The sequence below is a fragment of the Diadema antillarum genome, unplaced genomic scaffold (assembly GCF_040938485.1).
Source record: "Diadema antillarum isolate AM-2024a unplaced genomic scaffold, OU_Dant_1.0 seq00001671_RagTag, whole genome shotgun sequence".
Classification (NCBI taxonomy): Eukaryota; Metazoa; Echinodermata; class Echinoidea; order Diadematoida; family Diadematidae; genus Diadema; species Diadema antillarum.
The window spans coordinates 427,081-455,000 of NW_027272368.1; the positions used below are offsets into that span (position 1 = coordinate 427,081).

Sequence of the window (27,920 nt, forward strand, 5' to 3'; positions counted from 1 at the left end):
GAAAATAGGACTCATATGCACAGTCAAACTAGGCTAGAATGTAAAACTATCATGACTATGACATCAGAATGTTCAAGCAAATCACGGGAAGCCTTAATTTGGTCGATCTTCGGTTTCTATTTAGAATACAAACAGAGGCGTGTTGTCAATTAGCGAAGCAATTGTCGGCAAGTCAAGATATCTGACGCTCTCGATATAAACACGCTCAGCAAACACGGCCAGTGGAGACAGCGGGATGCTCGAACCTTTTTTTCTCCACAAATATTGCATCGCGTGTCGATTTAATTGTAACGACAAGGTACCAAGTCACACACAGACCAACTGGCTGCCACGTGCTCTGACTCATTTCCATTTGCCGTCGAAATCTGAAAATGGCGACCGTAAAAATGAAACAAAAATGGAAGTTAGGGTGGAAAACTCATTCTTTCCTTCGCAAGACTATAACGATAATCAGGATGCACACTGACATAATGAAATTTCAGGAAAAGACATCATTTTGGAAGCACACGGTAGCATGTTCACAGGCAGGCATTAACGAAGGACAGCAGAGCGTGGAAATCGACTTATAGATGAGTTGCGCATACTACTCTTTCTTTGTGAACATCTTTTTGTCCGTGGCTGTTTCCATCTCACAGTCTTTCTTTCTTAAGATGAAGTTTGCGTTTCTAAATTAATATTGCATGTATTATTTGTTGATACGGAAGAGGCGCAAGATCGTCTCAGGGCGGGATTGGGGGGGGGGGGGGGGGGGGGGGGGTCGGCTCCTCCCCCCCCCCCACTTTTTTGCGCATTACATAGGAAAAAAAATAGGGTGTAACCACTTTGCCCCACCCCCCCCCCCCCCACTTTTTTTCACCCGGAAGAAAAATAGAATGTGGTTACAGTAAGCTTTTGACGTTTGTCAGCCCGATGAAGCGTGGGTGAGGCTTATTTTTATTTTATTTTTTTGCTTGTCAGCTGATGAAAGCCGGAAGTGGTAGTAGAAATCTAAAATGCACCCCCCCCCCCCCCCCGTCCGCAACACACACACTTTTCAAAACGTGGCGCCGGCCATGCGTCTACACTTTATCCCGTCAAAAAGGTAGTTTTTATTAGTTCTTGTATTTTTATTTTTGTGTGATTAATACTCCCATTTGAAAACCCCGATACAAAACATACATGTTCGTAAGAGTTGTCAGACACTCTATAGCTGGTCTAATCTTAATACAGTCAAATCCCTTATTACCAGTCTTCCGATCGTGTAAAGGGCGGTCAGTAGGGGCTAAACCGGACTGAAATATGGGAGGGCAAAGATATGAATACCCCCTCCCCCGTCCGCCCCTTCTTGATTACAAAGGAGGTGACAGTCTTTTTAGTTACGATTTCTGTACTACTTTAACCGTCTGAGATTTACAAGACTGAAGTCTAAGATTTAGTCTAAATGATTCAGCTTTAATGATAGTCCATGAAATACTAATGAGAACACACACACACACACAAACACACACACACACACACACACATACACACACACACACACACACACACACACACACAAACACCCCAACAGCCAAAACACACACTCACACATACTCTAATTAGTCACAAGTACAGTTTATACAGAACATAATTATGTGTGAACAATTCATTCTTCGTGGTGGGGATTACATAGGATTAATTTTATTGATGATTATTCATATAGTTGGGTTTCATTGTAGACTTACAGCAATGCTCGATTGTGAGTGGTGTTAGATTTCGTGGTTTTTTTTTTCATTTTTTGCTTTGTTCTATTTCCATTTTTAGTTCATCTATAAAGGAATCCCCGCTGCGTAAAGTTGGTGCGAGTCTCTGTGCACACACATTTCTGTGGCCAGCAGAAACTGGGAAGGTTATGTTCATCACAAACAATGTATGCAAATTTGTACTTGAGCAATTAAAGCAGAGGCGTCGCATCCTCCGGCCGGAGCTCCCGTTGCCAAAGTATCTAGCGAATGCCCCACGGTATTAGTGTTGTCAAAAGTGACAGGGTTCCGTTATTTGCAAAATACGCAAATTTGCAGGTGCGAGCGAGTGCGGAGCTGGCGGGCTTGACGCGCAGGCTGCTCCAGCAAAGAGTATATTTAGTGATCATCATGGACGAAAAAATGGCGCTGCAAACACAGGAAAGTTTGCTATGTTTCCATCTGTTCGTGGACGTTGCTGTGGCTTTGCACCAAGGACATTTCTCAGTTTATGACGATCATATTCTTTTTTTCATGAAATACATCTTTATTGTAAGTTTTCATTTTTGCTCTTATGAAGCATGACTGATTTAGTAGAAAGAACACATATAAAAAAAAGGTAGGCCGTAGCTTTTCGATGCGAGTAAACAAATTGGTAATTTAGTTAGTATGATGAGAAATATGAAGTAAAGAGTATGAAAGGCAATAAAGTCAGTCGGTCTGTGCAATGAATTATAGTGTACATCTATTCTTTTTTTTCTGATGCACGATGTAGTATGACTCGAGCGACCACCGAATACTCCGACATTTTTAATATTTCATACACATCGTCGCGAGACCCAGTTAAATTATACTGATATAAAAAACATATCTAATTCAATTTATCCTGAGAGGCCCTGGCCCTGAGTACCCTTGTACACAGCTAGTCAGGTAATGGCGAGTAATAATCAGGGGCACGCATAAAGAATTGCCACTTTTTCCCCTATTCCCCGTCTGTTTGACGTAGTTCGTAATGTGTGCACAAGACATGCCCGGAATACATTCTGCTAGAAAAGATCCTCCTTTCTACACGCCTCAGATAGGTAGACATTATGATGTCTGTAAAATGCCGTCAGCTTATCGAATTTACCATGGAGAGGCAACGAAATGCTCTTCTCTTCTTGTTAACAATGGAAAACATCGATTATAAGTTTTCTAGATTTTTTATGGAAAGTATTGAATTTATATCAAGCTGGCCTTCATGTCTTCTATACCTTCTTTTAGGGTTCAGTACTTCAAGCGTCAAGTATTTTTGAGAATCACTGAATCGGGTTTTGAGGCCTATCTTGAGTCACTATGGCTCATTTAAAAGATGAAATAATTTGATTGTACTTTACTGTAGGCCTCCACTTTAGACCATAGGCAAAAGAAATTCATACACTTGAATCCATCTAAATCTCTACTCCGCCCCCTCCCCCGTCTGTTAGAATAAAAATGAAATAAATGTCGATGTTGTCGAGGTCTTTTTCTTTATGCAGACTACTTTTCTCCCAGCTTTTCATGAAAGCGGAAAAGCCCATGAAGACGATGAATTCCATCAAAATATGTCGTGGTACGTTTGCTAATCACTCATGTCAACTTTAGAACAGCACGTAGAGTAGCCTGACAATGGTTTTGACAGGAATGATAATGCCGGTAAAATAATCATTGTATCTAAATTGTGCAATGATGGTGATAATGTACAAACTAAGTGACAATAGTGATTCCAAGAGTCATCCAACAGTCTCGTCTTGAGGGAGTCAGATTCTTGGGACATAATGGCGACTGAAGACGTCATCTCAAAAACTGTGTCAGAATCTTTCGGGCTGGTAGAATGGGCAAGATGGAGGCCTCCACAGGATTCTTTCACAAACCAGAGTCTCTTATCTTGTTTCTTTGTTGAGTAGGTACATAACCATCACTTTTAGCTCAATCTGTCAATCTGAAGTGTACAATTATCAACCTTTTTACAAGAATGGTTAAAAACAAAACTGCATTACTTTTACGGTTCTAACATACTTGCGTTTTATTTTCATAGGTTACGTATGAAAAGAGCAATTAACATTACCATTACCATTATCAACAGCAACATACATCGCATTCTATGGGATTCTTTACACACGATATGAGGGCCCGTATCCGGATCTCGAATTATAAATACATACCATTCGCTTTGATTTTCGCCTACTTATAGATTTAGATGTATTTCTAGCTTTGTCATGAACCCATTTTGAGTTGAGTAAAATGTTATAAACCACGGGGACACAAAAATTTTCTAAACCGCTACTTTGTTGCACTCTGGTTTGGTCAAAGTTTGCTGTGATTGGTCAAATTAAAAGTGTAATTCCAGAATGTAAAACTTACTCAATACATTTTCAAATGACAGCTTATACCCTTTGATTTCTTGGACAAAATCATTATGCTGATGTCAAGAAATCACCCCACCCCCCCCCCCCCCTCCTTTCCAGGTCAGGCCCTCTGCAAGGCGTGGGGTCCAGGGGGTGACGTCAGGTCACGTTCACGGCGGAGACTCGTTCATCAGAAGGGACTTCTCGTCACCCAAACTACCGCGGCACGTCCCGCTGATTTACAGCAAACACGCTGATACCTATAAACGCATCTTTCACTTCATGCTAGGTCTTGTTTCCCAGCGCAAAAGCGACGAAAGAAAATTCTTCACATTACCTCTGACAGCTAGTATTCGGTGACTGGCTATCGCTTGCATGCCAATAATGAAACATTCATCCCCTGACCTTTGGTGTTCTTTAAAGCCATTTCGGGTAAGGAGTGCTGAAATGGTTTCTTGATATATAGAACAACTAAAAGTTGCGATGCGCATTCTTCATTCGATATAAAATAAGTCAATGTTCACAACTTCGGACATGTGATAATGATGAGATCCTGGTAATCGGAAGCAGGAAGCAAAGACTCTATATCACCACAAGAGCTTAGCTGTAAAACAATCTGTCATGGTTACACTTGAGATGCATGTTAAGTACTCTTTTTAGATGCGCTAAGCCCGAAAGTTGGATCGAACATCATTATTTGTATGCATATCATGGACTAGTGAGAAAGGGCGGGGCACCGAGGCACCCATATGAGGTCTCTAGAGTGTAGCGTAATGAGATCATAGAAATGGTAGATCCATATGTCTATGTTTGCCTTCTCGCTTCGGTCATGCTCGTAGTAGTCATACGCATAAAACTCGTGTTAACTAAAATGCAACAAAGGTGAACCGGTTCCGAATGGATAGACTGGGTTAATCAAAAGAAAGGAAAACATAATGCGGAGTGAATGATTTGATAAATAAAGTGCCCTCCACAACGCTGCACTCTCATTTAACGCAACATACTTCCAACTCTGTAATTTGTTCTACCCATTCTCCGTGATTAGTAATTGACTTGATGTTCTTACCTCGCATTCGTACAGAGAAACAAAATGTTGTTCATCATTTATTGACATTTATATTATTATCCTCTGTCACATGTCCTGCAAAGAGACATACTCTGATCTACAATGTTTTCTGCTGTACGTGTCTCTCTCACAGACACGCCGGTCCCAGCACGTTTTTGTCAGGCAGCTTAAACCTCGGTATTCTTGTGCCTCGGAACAGAGTCAATTCTATTACTATCCCCACCACCATAATCACCCCCCTTGCTCCCTTAACACGTTCGGCCATGGTAGTTTCCGCTGCATGTTAACGATTATTAGACCAGAATGATTGATATACCAATATCTACTATTCACATACAAATCGAATTCAATAATGCCATGCTGGTCCCACGCAGGTAATATCATGTAAAGTTATAACGTAAGGGTCTCTGCCGACGTTTTCATCACAGCCAATTAGATTTTGTTATGGCTTGAAATAATCGGCGATGAATATTTCATGAACAGTAGATACAAGGGGACCGTCACATTTCAATTTTCATTTCTCATTTTGGCAAGATAACAACTTCAAAATGAATTACAGGCAAAACAAGCACTAGAGAGATTCAGCTCCCTATGCTAGTACATATTGGAGCCTTCTCTCTTTTATGAAAGAGAAATAATGGATATGAATGAGGGCCGGCTGAAACTATTAGATTGGAAAGTCAATGAGAAGTTAAAGTTAAGGTTAAAGTATATAATCGAGTTATAGTGTGGCGCCGCAGATATTTTTAGACGTGTTACGCTATAAAGTCTAATGACATTGCAGTCATCAACATTTTAACTAGAAAGAGATGGAGAAATACTTAATGAACATATTTCAAATCATATTAGAAAGATATATCTCTTTTAAACGTTCTGGTAATTACAGCCCTTGATGCAAACTATGAAGTAGATAATGAATTTTGAGACATATGCGAGAGACATTGTGGTTCTGATATTCTATGACTTATTTGATGAAAGACTTTTCGGATAGAAGACTATGAAGATCAATGGAAACCTATCACCAGATGTTTCGGACTTATAAGAATACGATGAAGAGGCAGTGTTAAGTCTTTGTAACTGAAAGTAAGGCCTACATAAGTCACCACCTACTTTTCGACGGGAAAGTTGGTAAGATGTGTATCGGAGATCGTCCTGTATGGATAGTAGTCACATGTTTGTCTTTGCAACGGCCCATGTAAAGTGCAAGTTTGTTGAGTGTTTTTTTTTTCTGGTGAATTAATAACAATTGAGGAAATTACTGATAAAGTAGTGTGACCTACAAAAGCAGGGAAGGATACCAATCTCATTGCCCACGGCCCTGTGAATAAAGTTACTACTTCGAAGATTTAAATTTAAAGTTGTATTTCTAATGAATTTAGACCTTTTCAAGAGATATTTTGAAATAAACTTCAGCAAATTTAAATCTTGGTTAACATCCGAGATTTTCCCTCCAACGCGTTTAAGTGAAAATTAATTTCCCACTTTGTTAAATTTTCTTTGCACCTATGCAAAATATGACAACAGGATTTATGCTTGATATATACACCATGAAAGCCTATAAGAAGACCGTGTTCAAATGAGGCAGTCGAGCTCGTCTGCTGAGTAAGTGCACTTTGCCTAACTCAGGGAAGTCACTATAGTAATCTGTGAAGTGTCATGACTTGCAGGCTAATCTGTAGATTAGAGACTTTTCCACCACCAACACACTGTCCATCGGATGGACACCTCTTCCTACCCCTAAGGGCTCCAAAAATCACTCACTGACTCCTATACGTTGTCATCAAATATGAATCGAAATTTACAGCCAGTCCCGTTGAAAGCTAACGTAAGCGCCGATCAGGACAGGGCTCCTTCAGCCTTCTAGCCGACTTACCATGCGAATTATTTTTGACGGACGCACCGTAAAATTCACCTTGACAAATTGTATCAGCCTATTTGACGGTCGTTGAGCACGCAGTTCAAGCGCGAGCCATTCTGTTTAACTCGGCTCGATCGGTTTGTGCAAAAAGGGCAACCAGAGAGAAGGAGAGAAGATAGAGCGAGAGGGAGAGACAGACAGACCGACAGACAGACAAATAGACAGACAAACAGACAAACCGACAAAAAAGAAAGGAGAGGGAAAGAGAAATCTTGGGCAATGAACACGTAAGAGAGGCTTTATTACCCCTTGAGTGTTTTTAGTGCTGATTGGCACAGAAAACCACATAGCATTATGCACACTGTTTAAAGTCCCTGGCACAGAAAAGGGTAAGAGACGATCAAATTTTGAGTAAGACAATGATAGTTAAACACTTGTTCATTCAGAGGTTTTTTTTTTCATCTACTTCTCATTTTCATATGTACTTTGTTAAATCACATTCTGCAAGTATTACAAATATCCTGTACATATGCAATGTATATAATTTCTTTGTTTATTTAATTGAAGTGAATATAAATTTGAATCTTGAATCTTGGATCTTGAATGTTTGATTGAATTTCTTCACACTCATTACATTATAGAAAGCACACACCTGCAGTATTCTAAGATCCTTCATCTACAGACAGTATCGTTTACCATTACTGGTGGTTTGACATTACACATTTATCGCTGTTTTAATATCTCTGGTAGTAAGGCCATACAAGTCCATTGCCTACAGACAAACCTTTATGCACATTTTACACAATTCATAGACCTACTTGAATGCGTAATATCTGCACGAAGAAAGAATTGTCTGGAAATGCAAGAGACAGTATAATGAATACTTCTTCAAGCCCCTACTAGAGGGCTTTCATTTCTTGTTTCATTTGCTTTCTCTATGTTTGGTTTGGGGTGTTTTTTTTCGACGATCAGGAACACACAAGATTTACTTATCGTTATTGTTTTGAAGGGATTATACGAACTGATGTTCCTATTACCCACTGACAAGAATCTTCATAGTGTTCTAAAACAAAGGTCAGCACAAGGAATGATTCGAGAGTGATGCTACAAAACATGCCAGCAACCACGAATCAAAAAACAAACAAACACACACACCAAAAAACAGCATTTTGACTTGCAATCGAGTTTTGAGGAACCATCTCACATGAATAATGGGATTATGATATATCATCCTGATGATTTGTTGGTTTTTTTTTAACTTACTGCCAGAGCGCATTATTCCGGGCCCACCTATGAACGAATACCATCGCTACTATCACTACAGTCATGAATAAATGAAGAAGGGAATATCCGTGAGGAGTTAAGATGTAATACACCTACTTGCTATTCCGCAAGCTTTTGGACATGATTCAACGATATTCACACCGACAAGTGGCAATGATAATGATATTACAAGAGCTTTTAGGGGAAATGGGGAATTAAAACTTTGACCAAAGTATATCGGGTTGACTAATATTTAGAGCAATTGGTAGGCCCCGTAACGACCTGCTACAATCATATCATTTAATTGATTTTGTTGAAAATTCCTTACTTGTGGTTGCACCATGATGTTACTCTTTAAAAGTACTCTCACCTTATTAAATCATTAAATTAATCTTAGTTCAATTTATTCCTTTCAATTGCAGAACTTGCCACAAACTAGGCCACAGCGACGGAAACCTCAGGTTCTCTAGCCTCCATTTGGAATACTCCAGCTGTTTGCAGAAGACTCGAAATTGTAGTTGTTGTATTAGTTAGTTGGTTAGTGTGTGTGTGTGTGTGTGTGTGTGTGTGTGTGTGTGTGTGTGTGTGTGTGCAGCTTTTATCTGGACGCCACAAGTATATAAAAATTGCACATCGCTCCACGTCAATTCTAGGAATCGTCTTCATAAATTCTATGACTGATGGTGAATGGAGCACTTTGTATATTATAATGACTTACATTCTTGTGTATTGGAAGCAAGTTAAAGTACCGCAGGTGGATCACTTGTGGATAAACGTAGACACAAAACGACTTCAGCTCGTCTTAATGGTCTAGATGGATAATTCTGCTTGCCGTGAGAATCTCGTTGCCTATGAGGAGACTAACCCATCAAAAGAACACGCGCCTCCATTCATAATTGATTATAGTGCTAGTTAACCTTTGTCAATTTGCAAGGCAGTACGTTCGCTTTGAATTCAAAATGAATCGAAATTGGCATTAAGGTAAAGTGCTGTATTCAGCTGCAGGACACGTGGAGCACAATACGGAGAAGACTGGCCCGCAATGCTTGCCCAGAACAGGTGTGTGGTATATTCCGATTCATTGTAAACCACTTAATGCTTTACGAAGTTAGAAACTACGACAAATTAGATTAGTCATAATTAATTCAGCACAGCTTATAAGCAAATCTTTCAGTTAACGCCTCGCCACAGACGAAAACTAAAGTACATTCTTTCGAAAATGCATGGAAAGGTGAAAATACCTTTGGGGTTGTAGTACCAGTAGAATGCTAATAAACGATGCAAAAAGAAATATCGTTGTTGTTTCTTACTTACGTGATTGGATGTTTTTTATACAGCTTGTTTATCAATCCAGTTCAATCGATATTTCATACAGTGCTGGTATTTTACACATGCCCGTCTTGGCGTTATCCATTTGTTCCATGTAGACCATGGCTAACAGTGTCTAAACGAGCCCCATATTGACCTCCTCAAGGAGCAGAGTATGATAACATGGCAAAATCACTGAAATTTGAGGCCTATATGATTTGACACATTCTCTCATTATTTTGTCAAGCACAATGCTTATGATATTAGTAAATCAACATCGAACCGGAAATTTAGTGAAAATAGTCCTATCTCATACATAAATGGCAATGACTATATTGCATTAAATCGATTTCTCATTTTTTGTTCTGTCAAGACTTTATCATGAAATCTACTGGGGTTGACTGTGTGATTTTAAGGTCAAGCTTGGTGTTTTGAGGTTTAAGATTTATAATGCACTTTGTTTCAAACCCAGGTTTAAAACATTTTCCAGTTTCTCAGATATGATTTGACCCCAAACACAATTATATTTCTGAACGGGATACAAAGAAGTAATCATTTTGATTCATTGTATTCAAACTGAGAATAAGAAATGAGGAATCCACGAGGTACAACTGTGCTGTTTACTGGCTGGATATAAATCAGAAGGCAGATGGACGGAATAGAACAAATGCCGTCAGGTGATAATTGGAAATGCAGTATGGAGACTCCCTGACATTTTCACATCCATTGGGAGCTCCATTGCCAATTATCAGATGCAATATGCTGACATAATCAATCTAACTTTCCATCCAAAAATCATTAAAGTCACGATCATGAGAAGTTAGCCTCTTTCGACAAAGGTCACGGAGCTTCAAGTTGGCAGCGAATGCTATCTTGACAATTAAACCTCATATTATCATGAATAATTCTTTTGAGAAACTAAAGATGCATATCGCAGAAATATTAATGCTCAGTTTCTTAAATATTCCCTTACAGCCTAAAGGGTGGTTTGCACAGGGGGAAACCCTAGTTAAGACGACATGAGTACAATATCGATAAAGAGTCTCAAGTTTTCTTATCCTTCTCCTTGACTTCACTGAGGAAATCTTACCTGAAGACTTCGAGGAATCACCAAAGGCTTCAACAGGTTTTCAACTGCAAGGTAAAGATATAGAAATTAATGATTAGTTTGAGTTAAAGTACCGCATCAAGTGCAATAAATCCTTTGGTTATATTTGTGTTCCTCAGATATAATGATAACAAGATTCTGGTACAGGTAGCTAAAGGCAGGATAGTAGGTTGATTGTCCAAATAAGACAAAGTGTAAGACTTGGAAATCACCAGAAATGAAATATATTACGTGACGATACAAACCAAAAGAGGAATCCACAAGCAGCTAGACCGCTCTCCTTTTACTAACCTGGGTTTACAAGATACGTCCATTAATGCTAGTCTTTATCCTTTCTCGTGTTAATTGACATTACAATTTTCCATGCACTAATGGCAGATGCAAGGACAACACTATGATGCATTTAATTCATTATGGCATTGACAGTAGCTAAAACATAATTAAAAATGACAATGTAGTTGATGATAACAAGGATGACAGTATTCGTTACATAGGCATCTTCATCAACATGAATCAAAATCGGCACTATGAAATACTTAATGAAACAAAGTGAAATATTAAGACTGATAGTTGAATACTGGGATTATTTCGGAACAAGTCCTAATTTCAAAACTTGACTATAGACGTATGCTGAGTCACGACCATCCGAGAAGATTTCGGCTAATTTACACATTTCCCTTTAGCGTTTGCCCGCCTAATTATGCCTGGTAGTTGCAACTATTTAATGCACTTTTCGTGACTTTATTGCAATACAAACAGATCGTTAAGAGAAGTGTTCCGCAAAGGGAGCCCATTGTAAGGCAGTCATGATGTTCGTTATTAATGACTGTTAATTGAAATGCGGCGGGGTTGCCCAGAGATCAATGTGCGACGTACTTCAAACATGAGACTTCGTTAGCTGGGATACGATAAAAGACGTTAATGGCCATTTCCGGTGACAAGCATTGCATTTAATTGATGGCCAAAAAGCATTTTAGCTAACGGAGGTGAAACTGTGTCACATGCGAGTTTTAACTGCATGGCAAAGCTTTGTATTTGGTCTCCCCTTTCATAGAGAAATACATCCACAGTAATGCAAACGTGAGTTACAATGTAAATACGACCAAGTGAAATATATTTATTTATCTATATGATGTATGTATATATACATATATGTATGTATGTTATGATATGAAGACCTTGCTTCAAAAAGGCGCTAAATCCATAGAAAAATGATGGATTTAGCGCCTTTTGGAACAAAGCTCTTCATGTATATATATATATATATATATATATATATATATATTATAAAGCTTACATTCCACAAAATGCACATATAACTATTCATCTCTTTTTCTTTAAATTAATGATTCTAAAGCTGCGATGTTTTAGCAACTGATCCACGTTTCTGCAGGGCAACTTGATGAGTTTTCTTTCTTTTTTTTTGGTATATTTGTGTAAAATCTTATAAGGATATTCGTAGAGATGCGTTTCAAACTAAACTAGGGTTGAGAGAAATGCAGAATTCGTTAAAACACACACATATACACACATTTTACAGGAAAAAACAGTGTAAACAATAATTGGAGATAAGAGAGGATTCCTTCTAATGAAACGTTTTTAGTTAGTCAATAAAAAAGTATAGCCAATATGGGATTTTGTCCTCCTGGTGTACAGTTTTTTAATAAAAATCAATGAGTGTGAGATCTACTATCTTCACTTCTTGTCGAATCAGTGTCATGAACATCGTGAGCTCAAGAAAACGTCATGTTACATTGGACAGCGTTGCGTTACACCACGCTTCTTTTGCAAGCTGTATACTTCAATCTCGGATATCCAACGATATTAGATTATCCATATCCGATAACATGTCCTCCGAGTACCCGACTAACAAACAATCATCCTGCCTGGATAATACGTGTATCTCAGGTTTCGGTTCATAATTGGTTAATTGGAGTGTCTATCGTTCAATTACAGACTCCTATCGCCACTCCTAGGCCTTAACTGCCGGCGTTTTCTTGTTCTTGGACGAAATTTTCTTTATATTTAAAGGTTCGTCATTTAGTGTGCCTGTCCATGGTAAAGGCGAAATAGACTCCTGTTAATAAACCAGGCCCCCCCCCCCCCCATCAGTTGTCTCTTGATCGGAGGCAAGCACGATCTAAGGAAGATATCGAACTACCCAAGAACGCCATTTCACCAAAATAAATCGGAGCAGTATTGTCTCTGATTGCACAGTTTTCGATTCCTTCGCGGCGCGTGAATCTTTCTCAAAGTGGCACGATCATGAAATCAACGGAGTGAAATGTAGTTCATTTATTTCCTGAAATTGTCACAACAGGCAGTCACTAAGTCGATAAAGTACAACAAGTCATCAAGGCGGAATAACACGTACTGATACGGAATAGAGCGATGCTCATGAATATCATGGAATACACATGTCCTATATCCAAGCAATGGAGTTCTGCCGAATAATTTAGAAATGTCAACTTCTAAATGACATGTTCCTGTAAAGGATGATATGCCGAGCCAAGAGAAAAAAAACATTATTTTTCTCTTGTGCTTTACTTAGTTTACAGATGGTGAACGTTTTTCTTTTTTCTCGCACTCTAGATTTGCTCAAACAAAGCTCCTATTCTATATAAATCATTATACTTAACCACGTGTTTGTTTCATTACTATATTAAGAAATACAGGCACTGTTACTCATGAGAAATTGAAGTTAAAATCATTTCATTTCTGATGTATTATAAAGACTTTTATTATTCTACGCGTTTCAAATAGTCTGTAAAAGCAAAAGAAAAGAGAGAAGAAAAAGAAAACAGAGGCTTTAACAATGGCTGCAATTCTTTTTCCTGTAGTCTGGCTTTAAAATATCATCACTCTATGCTATCAGGTGATATCACAGTAGCAGATGAGTCGTTACATTAGGTTAATGTGGCAAGGGAAGTCTTTTGAGTGTGTGTGTGTGTGTGTGCTATCAAAATCATCCTTCATTATAACAAGAATAAGAAATAAGTAAAGCATGTACAGCGTTCTTTCCACTTTCAACTCATTCCTTTATAAAGTTACCGTAAGACTAGTGCAGTGATATACAGTGTATACTCAAACATATTTTTACAAAACCCAGTTGTGGAAGGTGGAATAACAACAACAGAGATTCGTGATATTCATACAACTGCTTTTTTTTTGCATCTTTCTATTCTTTATTGAAGAGATTGGAAGGTATTGTTTTTATTTAATTCCAGTGCGATTTTCAATTTCGTGGTTTGCTTGCTGATGGTAGAGCATGATGATAGGCAGTGAGCGAAGGCGACAGCTAGACCCTGTATGCTCTTTGGCTGTAACAGGATACACGCAATGTCACGCGTTGCGGATCGCCGGAAGTTCGGCTCGTGTCCTATTTCTGACAGCGTCAATACCCTGCAACAAGTTCCTGGAGACATGTAAATAGTATGTCCTTCTCACAAAATGGAACTCGGTCTGTCTCATGCGCCAAATTTTTCCTTTCAGAAGAGGCTCTCCTTCTCGAGAGAATGAACTAGCTGAAGTTCAATGAAGTTTGAGGAGTTGGTTTTGATCCTGTAATACTTATTTATTGTCTATGAGTATGAGGATACACTTTGAAGAAGCTGGGAGCGAGACTAACACGACATATTTGTTTCAGTCACCATTGTTGCCTTAAGTGGCCGGAACTAGATCAAGAACTGTGTGATTCACATTTCTAGCGGGTAGGAGATACGGTCTTCCTGCCATTGGAATACTGATACAGTATCTGATGCATGTTGTTGGGACATGTTAATGGGAAAATGGGGAAAAATATGTCTAACGTGTACAAATAATCATAACGGGAAAATGAATGTTTTCATTTCATTTCATTTATAAATTTTCATTTTCAACAACGAATATAAGAGTACAAAACATATTAATATAGATATTCTAGATATAGAACGATTAAGTAGAATTACACAATAAGTTGCACAGCCGATTAAAGATGCATGATATTCATTAAAACAATAATAAAAATAGAGGGAAAACTAAAAAGCAGGGTTTGAAATATGTATTCCCCTTAAAGCCATTAACAAGGTTTTAAAAAAGTCACCTACGGAGAAATGTGACAATTTTCCTCTGGTAATTCCATGAAGAAAGGGAGGTCACGACAACTGGTTATTTAAGGTGTGATTTGGGATTTATTCATGTTAATATAAGGCCCAGGAAATATCTTTAGTGGTGTGTTAAAATGTAATGATTTGTTTTTTCTTCTTAGCAGGACCTATTGACAAACTACTTGATTCAGCTTTACAGGTTTTATCCTTTCACATTTTCTACTTGGAATGCAGTTTGTATGTACTGCTTTTTATTATGGCCGGCAAAATTCCTGGTCATCCCGAACAATCCTTGTATGAAAGAAATGTATCTTAGTGAAATATTTGATTATGGAATTAACAGCTTTGGGTTGAAGATTATTTTCATGCGTCTGGTTGTTGTTGTTGTCGTTTTTCATGTAATCGCACGTTTCTTTTCATGCGTTTGCTTCTTTTTTCCAAACTATGCACATACATGCAGTTTCCGTATTCTATCTTTAGCGACACATGCGGATTGTCTTGTTAGGTAGTTAGTAAAATCACATCTTATTTTCAAATAAACCATTTTAGTGATGGCCATCTAAATGGAAGAGTCATCTGTTATCTCTTCTTAATTGTCTACAGCATCTGTACTTCCTTAACATTCTTATCTTTATTAATCACACACATACACACGCACACACAGACATACACAGACATGCAAGCACCTTATAGAGTAAAGTGGAGGAATTCAAACATGGTATATAGGTGATAATACCAGCTTGCCAGCACAGCCTCTAGACAGCTAGTCGTCATATGTCACAGGTAATGGTGTCAGCTTGTTCCACATTCTAAATGTCCCTTGCCTTATTTCTCTCTTGACTCTCATTCCTTCTCCCCACAGATCTGTTTATTTATGTCCTTTTGACTCTATTTCTCTCTCCCTCCTTCATAAGTTCTCTCTCCCTCCCCCATCTGCGCTCTTCCTTTTTTTCTCACAACCCCCTCTTCCCAACGCTCTTCCCCCTCCCGCTTTTCATCACAATTTCTCCCTCCATCTCTCTTTTTCTCTATATATCTCTTCAATATTTGTCTCTTTCTCTATCACCCGCCTCTCATCTCAGTCTTCGCTGCTCCATGAAGCGAGACAAAAATTATGTTCGCCCAGTTCCCCGGTAACTAGGTGACGGCAGAATATATCATGGTACATCCAACGCAAAAAAAAAAAAAAAAAAAATATGCTTCACGGGAATGGACAATTAAGAATGCGGAAGGTTCGAGATAGATGAATAGAAATAGAGAGAAATTAAGAGAGAGAGAAAGAGAGAGAGAGAGAGAAGAGAGAACGGAAGAGAGGAGAAGAGGAGAAGAAGTAGAAGTGGAAGAGTGTGTATTGTTATAGACGAGCATATTCAATTTGCGATGACAAGTCTTTGTAGGTACCATGTCATGATATGAGCAGGGGGACGATCGTTATCTATCAGATTATTCTGCTCGAACAATAATTTTGATGAATAATTGATTAGTTCATCTCGCAAGAAATTATTACCCATTGGATATTTATCATTTTGTACGTTAAAAATGAGCAGAATAATAGTGTCTGTCAAAACAATTAGAAATGTCTGATTCAAGTTCTGTTAACCCTTTATCAACATCGAGGAGCCACTTCTGACATTTGAATTTGAGAAGAAAAGCACGATTCTTTCTCTCTTTGTTTTCTCTCTCTCTCAATTCATTCCGATTATGAATTGAATAGATTAACTCTGTGAAAAAATAAACTCACTTCATAAAATTGAGCAAATATTTGTGACTGACGTTGCCTTTGTCACTGTATTACATCCAATAGCTCTTGTTGATGAAATTGATTACTAGAGGTATATACCAGAAGCCTCATAAAGATAATAATTTCACACCAGTGTATTAATTTTATCTGCAGATAGTTGGGAGTCTAAAGTGGGTATAGGTCGGATGTTTATTCTATAAATTTTTGTAATAAACGTAATGTCATCTAATGATTCTCTTGACAAACTTCTTCCTGCAAGATTTCGATTGTGACGTCACTGTGTGTGTGTGATTGTGTGATTGTGTGCGGTTTTTGTTTTTTTTTAAGGTAGTATACTGGGTGGAAGACACTACAGACCCATCCTACCATCACAGATATTTTTAAATAAAAGTAAAACGAAAAAGAAAATAAGACTTTGTTTTTTTTTTATAGATTTTGATATCTCGACATGGCATTCATTTTTCAATGACATTCACAGAAAAAAAAAACTTTACAATTAGATCTTTTTTTTTCAAACTAGCGACTGCTGGACGCTAATCCTAGCAAAAAGAAAACAAAAGTCAACCTCACATTGAATTTTCGTTTGACTGCACACAAAGAGGGAGTGACGGTATTTCTGAGATCTTACACTGCAGGTAGCTTTAGAATTTACCTGAGTAATCTGCCACTTTCCAGAAATTATTGTATAAATATTGAACGTGTAAAACGGATAGTTGATCTCGGAAAGATCCACTGAGTCGTATAGGTGTGAAGGAAAGAAGGTTTAAACATTTGTTCAGAGATATATGGGAGTTCTGTGACACAGACATAAGAGATGGAAGCTGAAAAACAAGCATAAAAATTAAATGTATCACTTTTTCCTTCAAACACAATGGAAATTGGAGAATAAAGACAAAAAACACCGAGTATGAAAGATGCAGGGTAGAAGTTTTCTTCTTACTTCATGTAATGAATTCCTTTTTTTTAAATTAAAGTAATACAAATACGTTCTTCATGCAACGTTACCATGCTAAAAGTTTGTCACCTTATCTATCAAGTATGTTTTCTTTAAATTCTCTAAATTCTAATGATATACATAATCATCATATACGATCTCTAAATAATTTCCACTTTATTGAATGTTTTCAATTGATCAATTTATCTAAATACTCGTTATGTTATACTGGTCCAGCCCTTTAGAAAGTCTCATATTTGAATAATTTTGATATACAATTCGATAATATTTCTTTAAAAAAAAAACATTTTTATAACTGTTGAATAGTAAGTAGTGACAAATTTGTTTGGATTTCTTTATATGACAATCTCATACATAGGTGTTTTCTTTTATTTGTGTAATGGTTTTCATTGTATTGTATTAATAACTTGGTAATAATAATTTGTTTCTAGTCGCTAATAATTATTCTGTTGTTGGGTAAGTGTAACATAACAAGTCTATTTTGGCTTTCTTACACACATATACCATTTCATGATCAAATACACCCAGAGAAGTATGACACTGAGCTTATGTTCTTTATCTTCCTGTTGTTAGCTTCTCTGTTTTTCCAATGTTTCCTTTTTCTTTCATTATATCGCCTTGTTCCTTCAATGTTTTCACTGTTTTATGTCCATACTTTAGTAGAATAATATTGTTCATATTATCTACATATATGATATGAAATACATGTAAATAACGATTTAATTCAATCTTTATTTTCAATTCATTATGTATACACTATACATCGTAAATGAAAGTAAAGATTGAATTGATCTTTTTTATCAAACGATTCAAATCGTTACTTGTCTGTGAGTTTGTGTGAGTGTGTGTGAGTGTGTGTGTGTGTGTTTGTATTTCCTACATTTGTTTTAATTCATTCATTCCATACAGACGTCGAGTTTGAGTGGGTGAAAAAAAAAATCTAAAACGTGATGGCGTTGCAGATCTCCCATTGTTCCTGCGACAGAAACAGCATCCCAAAGAGATGGCAGTTTCAATTATTAATTGACATCCTTTCAATGGAAAGAGGTGCGGTTGATGGAGCATAGGCTGGTCGAACAGGCACACAGCATTGTTCCGCTGTTTAAATGTTGCTTCTGATAGGACCTGTCATATTTAGTGTTGATGTAATAACCATGTTGTTCTGAACTTTCAAATTAAAGTATTGCTCCAGTGACCTTGAAATGACTTTGAGGGATTGTCAGGAAAATGCCTATTTTCAAACTTTCAGATTTTCCCAATATTAATTCAGTTTCATCTATATTCTCACTAACATTCATTGAACAATCATCATTCATTATTTCCTCAGTTAACGCACACACACACACATACACAAGAAAGAAATGAACAGTAAACTACGTCCAATTTTAGGATCCTGGTCACGCCTATGCCTGTAAGGAGAAGCGTAAATGTTACATAGCTCTCAGAAATTTTTAATTTGTCGTATTTGAAGCAAGCCACTCCAATGGAGGTACAAATGTTGGTATTGCTCAGGGAGTCTTCTGTTTTTCATAATTTAATTTCACCGGGCTATAAGTGGAAGCTGCTGAACTAGATGTAATTATTGCATTGTTATAGACTGATTGCCACCTTCCCCCCCCCCCTCCTCCAGTCTATCGCAGAAGCGCGGTGAAGCGTGAACAGGCATGATTAATGATACAGCACGGAGGACTGAAGCAATTTACTATAAACACATGCTGCTGAAATTAATCTATTTGAGCGTGAGTCCATCCGTCTTACGTTGAAGCACACAAAACGGTTCCATGGCATCAAATTATCTCCTTCATCATTTTGGCCGAGGAATCCATCACATTTCGGTCCGTGGTAACGGCTTGGATAACACAATGCTGTTAGCTTGTATTTTTAATAAGCCTTTGGTGAGTTGGCTTATCGATTTGCTAGCAAGCATGCCAAAGCATAAGAATAGCATTTAAATGTTCGTCACAATCATACTAAAGAGATTCTCATGAAAATGACTGTGATGCTATTTAGAATATAGAATGGATGGAACTTCATATTGGGTTGGAATTCGAATATAATATTGCAGCATTGTTGTAAATCTTTGAGAGGCGGACATTACATCTTATTAATGTATTGTAACACTGTTTCATTAAAAATGGTGAGGTAAACTTGAACTTAATCAAGTCGATTTGAGTATCAGTTCAGCGAGTCATCTCGTCGTTCCCTCACAATTGGATTCGACCAAAGAAAGAAAGAAAAACAACCACACAAACAAATTAACTGCATTCTCTAGTCGGACGTCGCAATTTTCTCTTCCCACCTCTTGTAAAATTCCAGTGCCGGCAACGCGCCACTCCTTAATGCCCGACTTTACCGTTGCCCTAGCAACCAGTGAGAGTTGAAGACTGTCGTGTTAGGCGCTCATCACTGTCTTCTTCGGAATAAAGTGAGGGGGAGGAGGGTGACTTTTGTGCCATTTAATGTCTATCATGTTCGAGTACTGTACGGTCGAAGAATTGATGGAAACCGATTGAGACGTAAACTCGATTCAATGACTGGGATTGGATCAGTCTGCGATAAGTTCACGACCGATTTCACGAGAATACTGTTCTCTGATGGTTTTCTCTTCCGTTAGAAATTGACCATAACAAGGAATTCTGTAACTATCTTGTGAGTTTAAGAACTTTCAGGAAGGTAAAAAGATATTAACATATTCTTTGAAGGTGTCTAAGGTGTATTCCAAAGAAAGAAAACGCTATATCAGAAATCATGTAAGGCAATATTTTGGAGCATATTGGATGACGTAGCAGTGACATGAAATTTTTGACATGTTGAATTGCATGTTTGGTACTAGGTAACCATTTTATTTTTTTTTGTGTGTGTGTCACAAACCACCAAACACTGAGACAACCAAAAAGCAATAAAGAGTTGTTTAAAACTAAGGCAAGTTAGATAATTATATTTTCTTCGCACATTGTACTAACGCTAGACTTTAGGACTATCTATATATGAGACGTCTTCTTACGGATTGAGAAATTACGATCAAAGTAATGATAGAAAGAGGGCGTTTTAAAGAAGAAACAATGAATTTCCTGTGCGTATACTTTGTAAACACATTCGTTACCAATGAGTGTTGACTGAAATGGTGACAGGCTTTATGTGATACAGCCTATATCATGCAGTACTTGACCCTCTCCGGGACCTCCCTTTCTTCATCGCCACAATTCGTGTGTATATGGTTATCCACTTAGCCTTGTCTTAAATATAAACCTAACTTATCCATAATTTAATCACTCTCCATGGTGTCGCGATCAGTCTGATGAAAATCTTCTGTAATTTCCACGGCGTTACATTTCTACCGCTATACAAGAGCGTCATTGAAGACTGGTTAACCTTTGGTGACTTATCATGAAGATGATTGCAACTACTTTGGTTTTTCTTATTGAAGTCTATTGAACTGACTGTATAAGCACCATTCTAAATGAAATGACATTGAAAATAAGTTACTAAATCCTGACATAGTCAACCACTTACAGCTTCCTGCTTTGCTACTCATATTGAAAGTATCTTATGGTCCCTACCCGAGTAAGGGATGCCATGTACAGTGCATAGTTTAACCCGTCATATCGCCTCATATGTTTGGTGGCTTTCTTAATCTCCCCTGAGAAACAGCTAGGACATTATAATCCGATAGAGCTGATGATGAAAAGATGGGGTGTGATGGAGGTAGGAGTCAACAGAAAGAGGTGCTTGCTTTAATTCCACATATTCCAGGCATCATTCAGCAGCGCTGTCAAATACCGCTGTACTCACTCACTTTACCCATACTGTTTGACTTTACCGTTGCTTGCACGTCACAGCACACGGTTTGCCGCAGATACGCAGGAAGGTAACCGCTGGTATTTTCCGAAGCCTAAGGGCAGGCAAGTCGATACATATTGGCCATATTAACCCCCACATTGCAGAAACACCTTAGAGATTCGGGTTAGATTGAGACAATAGGCTTTGCTGCCGGACGTTAGTGGTTAACCAGTCGTCAGTAAATCAGGAAGCTGCAGAGATTCACGTGAAACACAAATCTCATTCAGCAGAGGCGACAATGATTCCTCTTTGGACTTGTTTTATCTTCCGAGTCAGCAGCAGTAAAAGAGCCTCATTGCTGTGCTCTCAGTTAAGACGCAAAGCACTTCAACCTGCATGATATCCCTTCGCGATACGCCTGGGCTGTAACCCACTAGCCTTCGGATATACACTTGAGAGGCGGTATGCATATTTATCAGTTTACTCGGCTCGCGGGCGAGGAACCCAGCCAGAAAATAACGCCCCAAAACGAAGGGGAAGCGAGGAGGCTCGCCAAGGAGCAGGTGATACAATTACCAAGTCTCTCCGCCAAGCAGCCCGCGGATGTTTGGTGAACACTGGGCCTTGCTCTCATAGGGGTCTGTAGGGGCCTCGACACATGTAGAGGATTTGTTGTTTGCTTTTATCAGAGCCAAATGTACAAATGCACGAAACACTTTAGACAGAAAACTGGCGAAATGTGTGCTATATAAGTCACAATAAATATTTGAAGGGGTCGGTGCAATATAGTGCTAACCCACACAATAGTCATTTTGAGATAATCGCTGTTGAATGTTCGAAAAGTCCATACATTGTACATTAATAAAACATGAATGCATGCATTTTTTACCATCTTATTGGTTGAATTAAGATATGATATTTTTACGGAGGTTAGAGTGAAGGATAATGATTATGAAAATGCATGTAACTCGATTTTGACAAAAGTGTGGGTTAGCACTATATTGCACCGACCCCTTCATTTATTCCTCATAGGGTAACAGTGTCTTTTTTTTCTGTAGAGAAGAAAATGAAGCAGCAACAGAAGATGATGACGTGGAGCAAGAAGAAGTCATTTCGTACCATGTCTTGTCGTTTTTATTAGCATTAAGAGGGGTGAGATGTCAGCGAAAAAAATATTGCCAGATAAAAAACTAAGCTATGGCCAATCTGATTGAATTGTTCATCACTCTGTCGGATGGCTTATTTCTCACATTTCTGTCGTGGGTCGACATTTAGATTTATGACTTGCCTACCTTAGCTCACCCAGCTCATATAAACGAGTACATAAAGAGACTTTTCACACCAAAGATGTAATCAAACAGAGCTTCTCCAACAGTCTGCAGCATGGGTGGTGGGGGGGGGGGGGTACGAAAAGCTGAAAGAAAGTAGAAGCTATAAAGATGACAAAAGTTCAGAAAGAATGGAGCCGCATTAGATTTGTCAAGGATAGGAAATGCTACTTGAGTTATGATACAACATCGTGAGAGGGTTTCAAGCCCTGGTTCTCATTGAACAAAACGGGGAAACAAAACTGAAAATACATTTTACGTATGGCGACGTTTCCTGCATCTACATCTGGAGTATTTAAAAGCTTGAATAAAAGAAAGAGTTTGTTTGGCATTGGTCTTTATTTTTTTTTCCTCCAGTAAACTTAAAAGTACCTGTGACCCCATTCTGTTTCACAAAAATAAGTAGGTATATTAATATGTGTTGATGTGGGGCGTGACGGCATGACACACGTGGGAAACACGCCTCGAGCTGGCTCAGGTTGATACCACGTCTCTACGGGAGGAAATTGCCTTGAGAAGAAGTTGAGAAAACTTGACACGGACCTGCAGACTTCGATGGCAAACGATATTAGCAGACTTTCAGCAGCCAGTGATTACACGTGTGATATATTCTCATCGCATTTTTGATGTGACATTTTTACGAATCGCGCCCGAAGCAAATGGTTGTAAAGTGAGGAAGATCGCTGTGCTTATTGCACGAAAAGAAAAGAGTATTATATAAATCAAAGGAAGCCTCTGCTCACTTAAACTTCGTAAATTTTCCGCTTTCGGTATTGCAAGATTTTTCTTATTGTGTAATATTTCTTATTTTAAGCTATATACGGTAATCAAACTGGCAATTATATCATGATCCAAAGAAGTCCCCCCCCCAAAAAAAAAAATAAATAAATAAATAAATAAATAAACAAATAAAAATGAACAAATAGATAACATGATTGGACATTTCTCGATTTTGCTGACTTGGTCACTCACACAACAACTTATATGGTATCAAGAAGGTTTAAACCTGGGCTGAATTCATATCGGACTCTAGAAACACGGTATCTTTTTTTTTTTTCGTGTTCTATGGGAAAAGGGCACAATTTTATATAGGCCTAGGCATGGATTTCGTATCGGGTGATAGCAGAATGCATCTTTGGTAATGAGACTTCGTAATGAAGGAGACATCCACGTTCCGAGAATTAATCCCCTCTGCTCTGGGACTTCCAATATAAACCCTTCATACGTTGACACAGCGTCGTTGTAACGGGATGATAATCAACCTGATTCAATTACTTGCAGGACTACGTGAGTACACGCCTGGTTCGAGTCGCTGAACTCCGACATTAAAAATGCACTACTTCTATCAACTGCTAACGACGGGCATGTGGACTAGGAATCAACCTTTCGGACTAGAGAGGACCTACACACAATGTGTATGGTGCCGCGCTAGGAAATATTCTTAACGACGCCATGTAGAATGTCCTGTCGTGTGATATGGTGTTCATCTCATCTCCCAAAACGTAATTCTAGAACACGTGTGTAACAAGTCATATCACACTAGGAATCGTATACAAGAATGCGTACAGCAGAGACATTACACAGGTAATGTTCACTTTCCTGATTTGCTTAGGATCTCAATATAACAATTCAGTCTTTTGAGAAGCACAAAATTAATAGTTTCTATTCTTGAAAGTGGAAAAGACATGACTTGTATCCTGCCTGAATTCAAAATGATGGCATCATGCAAATGGGCTGGAGCAGGAGGTTTGTGGATGAATATATTAATAATGACGTAGTAACCTGGGACATCGACACTGATTCAAGACACAAATCCCAATGAAAATAATTAGTGCCAGGTTAACAAATTGCTATATAGGCCTAGAATAAAAAAAGAAAACATTGTGTTTAATTATAGGTATGCTCACATGAAAAAAAAATGAATAATGAAATAAATATACGAGGAGGGAACAAACCAATGTACAAGGAGCTAGACGAGGAATAGAAATGGAGAATGTACTGAAGGAAGACTTTGACGAAAGACGCCATTTCAATAAAAACTTACATAACGCTCGTTTGTGAACAGACGTGTTGGGTAAAATTGTCACAGATCAAAACAACTGCCGTTGAGATGCTCTTTGTAATATCAAATGTGTCAGTAGAGAGAACTAACATTTCCGTGTTCACTACCAATAACAATACGACATCATTCCATCGCCATAGTTTACCTTGCCAAAGGGATTTTAAAGACATCTTACACTCTAATGTTGCAATTAGTGAAAAATGTTTGCTCTTTTACTGTGGGTAAACATTTTTGATTGCCTGCTAAAAAGAGAGAATATCCGGGCAAACAAGCCTAACGGATTTACGCCGCATCATTAAAGGCTCGTTCTCATCAATGAGATTATGAATATCTGTCATTAAGTCTTGTTCTTCCCTGCGTCAACTCAAATAGATGATGAGTGAGACACGCCATTAATGGAAGTGGATTTTTAGTATAATCAAAGCCTTGGTGTGTGTTTGTGTGTGTGTTGTGTGTGTGTGTGTGTGTGTGTGTGTGTGTGCGGGAGTGTGTGTCCAGTGTTCTCTGTAATTGATATTGCCAATTGAGTCACCACGAATACTGACTAATGTCAGGGTGGTCAGCAACTCATTTTACCTGGTTAGTTTCTGCGGCAATTAGATTGCATTCGTCATCCACTATCGAGCAAGTAATCTCAGTCTTTCTGTATTACACATGGCTCTTAACATTTGTCTTTCTTATATCAGTGGTAGATATCTAAATAGACTCATCCTCGCACTTCAGCATGAGAGAGAAATGAGAAAACAACAACCAAGGTGTAAACGCCGAAAGCCCGATTATAGCATGAGGTAGATTTGGTTGGAAAGAGCAAGTCTTGCCATTAATCCAGTGAAAATGGTCACTCTACCATGAGAAAATCACTTGTGAAGAGGCAACGCGACTTTGTCCAGCAAAATGTCAATTTCCCTCCTCTCGCACGCGAGGAATAACACACTGACTTTCGAAAACAACTCGTTCCATGGGGCTGCCAGGGTTTGGGGTTGACAATAATGGGCAGTTAATGACACGAGAAAAGCGGAAACTACGTATAAAAAATAAAATGAGGTGTCCAGACAAGGTTTTATATTTCAGTTCCTTTACACACTTCTTGTTATCGAAAGGCGAAGATTTTATTTGTGTGTGTGAATTATGCTATTAAAAGAAAAAGGGCATTCATTCACTATCAGCTAGACGTACGGTGCATAGCAGAATATCATTATTATCCACGTTTAAAGGGCTGACTCTCATTGTCCTCATGTAATACTATACTTGTGTAAGGGATGCTGAGTACACAATCTGGTAACACGAAATGTGCTCCTCCGACGGTTGCTGCGATCTCATTTTCTCCAAGGACTTAGGGTCAGGGTTTGGGATGTGATAGGATTTAGGTTTAGTTTCATGTGAGGATTAGGATTAGGGTTAGATGTATGTTTGTGGGTAGAATTCATATCTGGCTAAGAGTGCAGATATTTCATGGGAGCAATTGTCGCAGGAACAAATATCGTGAAACTACAGAAACCACAATGTCCCGTAATTTCAAGGCACTTTCCCCCTTCGTAGAATCTTCTGAAACCTACCCAATCTGTCAAAGCTTTCATTCAGCGTAGCGAAATGACTGCAAATTGCAATATCAAACTTACTCTAACGTTATACAACACATGCAGCAAGCAATATCTTCGTGAAGCACTATCGAAACATGTTGATCGCAGTGACCAGGTGATATTTACAACGTACAGCTGTACTATGCCTCTTGCTACGTGTCAGTTCAGAGCAGAATTTGAGACAACAAAAGGGCGACACAACTGATCATCCAAATTTCCCGGAACCTAACGGTGTGCAGCTGAGCGTGTCCGTCGCTTGCTGGTAAGCAATTATAATTTAGGCAGAAACTACCTTATCCACGCTGACATCTTCTGGATACCAACGTATTCAGTCTCCTCTCAGATTTGAAGCCTTGATGTGGATAAATGTAGACCATATATAGGGAAACGTTACGTGACTCATAAAAAAAAAAAAACATTAACATGCAGTAAGTGACTTTAAAAGCCACTTACGCATCATTTCTCATTGCAGCGATACATTTGCACTGCGGTTATTTCAGATCACTGAGGAACATCTAAAATGATTCGAATCGTCTATTGATACAAACAGAGATGGGGGTTAAAGATAAAATAAAAGAAGGATCTTTAGCTAAAACGTTTAGAAACCGTGCACATAGTTTGGTTTACACCTTGTATTTCATCCCACAAATATGTATACTCATTTTACCCCTTACACATGGCAGGTCGACATATTCTAATCTAGTATCCAACATGGCTGATTTCCATCGAGCATATTTCTGCGACGAATGGTGAGACGGCCGCAGCCAAGTATGAACTCTATTAATTGTGGCCATCTATTTTGCAAAGCAGGTTGACATGATAGGGTCGGGGACATTAGTATATTGGCAAGACCCATTTTTCCATCTAAACGATCAAAGCCGACGATTTACGCACCGCCGGTCGTTGGAGATATTGAAACGATTCGCTCGATTTGACTGATATGCACTGAACGCTACCTTGCTCTCAGCGTACTACAAACTCCTAAATAAACAAAAAAAAAAAAACAAACAAACAAACAAACAAACACTGAATAGACTTACGATACAGTTTCATGACAACAAGAAAAAAAGCATATGAGACGAACATACTTCATAATTTGTTAATTTGGCTTTCATCAGTACTATTTCTCTTCAGTTTCAACATATTTGCAATTACTGATTTCATATCTTTATTAGATAGCATATTTCGATAGAGACATTCTGTGTAGGAGTTTGTTTGTTTCCTTACTTGGAGTGCTCTTTTAACAAGGTTTATTTAAATCAAAATGTGCACATGACCATGAAGGATAATTCAAACTCACATATATTGGATACACAGGCACATACAAAGCCATACACACTTTCAGTAGATCAACTGAAACGAGAGTAATGACAGTGAATAAAGTATACAGCAATGTCTTCATACGCTGTTTCTCTCGCTGTTTGTTCATGCACGAATTTCTGATGGATTCTAAAATTTAGCACAGAGCAACTAATGATGAGTTTCTGTATCCAAAACGTGCAAAGTGCACATCCACAGTCGGGTAAATATCTGCCACTCAACTTCCTTGTATGGAGTTTAATTTCCTAGTATTACAGTCGAGGTTCGACCGACCAACACCAAGGTGTATATACCATAAACAATAAGAGATCAGTATGCATCTTTCCTAGTTTAATACAAGACAACCTCATGTTGATAAATAAAGAGTAAAAACTTTATAATCTAGAATCATAAGCTTTTG

General features: G+C 38.3%; 1 protein-coding gene across 1 annotated transcript in view; it reads right to left on the bottom strand.

The window, feature by feature from the left end:
- LOC139711584 (probable vesicular acetylcholine transporter-B) overlaps window positions 1-27,920 on the bottom strand; it is a 66,594-nt gene that overhangs the window by 34,383 nt on the left and 4,291 nt on the right. Inside the window, exon 2 of the mRNA XM_071623465.1 lies at window positions 10,652-10,695. The gene's annotated coding sequence lies outside the window, so the exon portion shown is untranslated. The remainder of the gene's footprint in view (window positions 1-10,651; window positions 10,696-27,920) is intronic.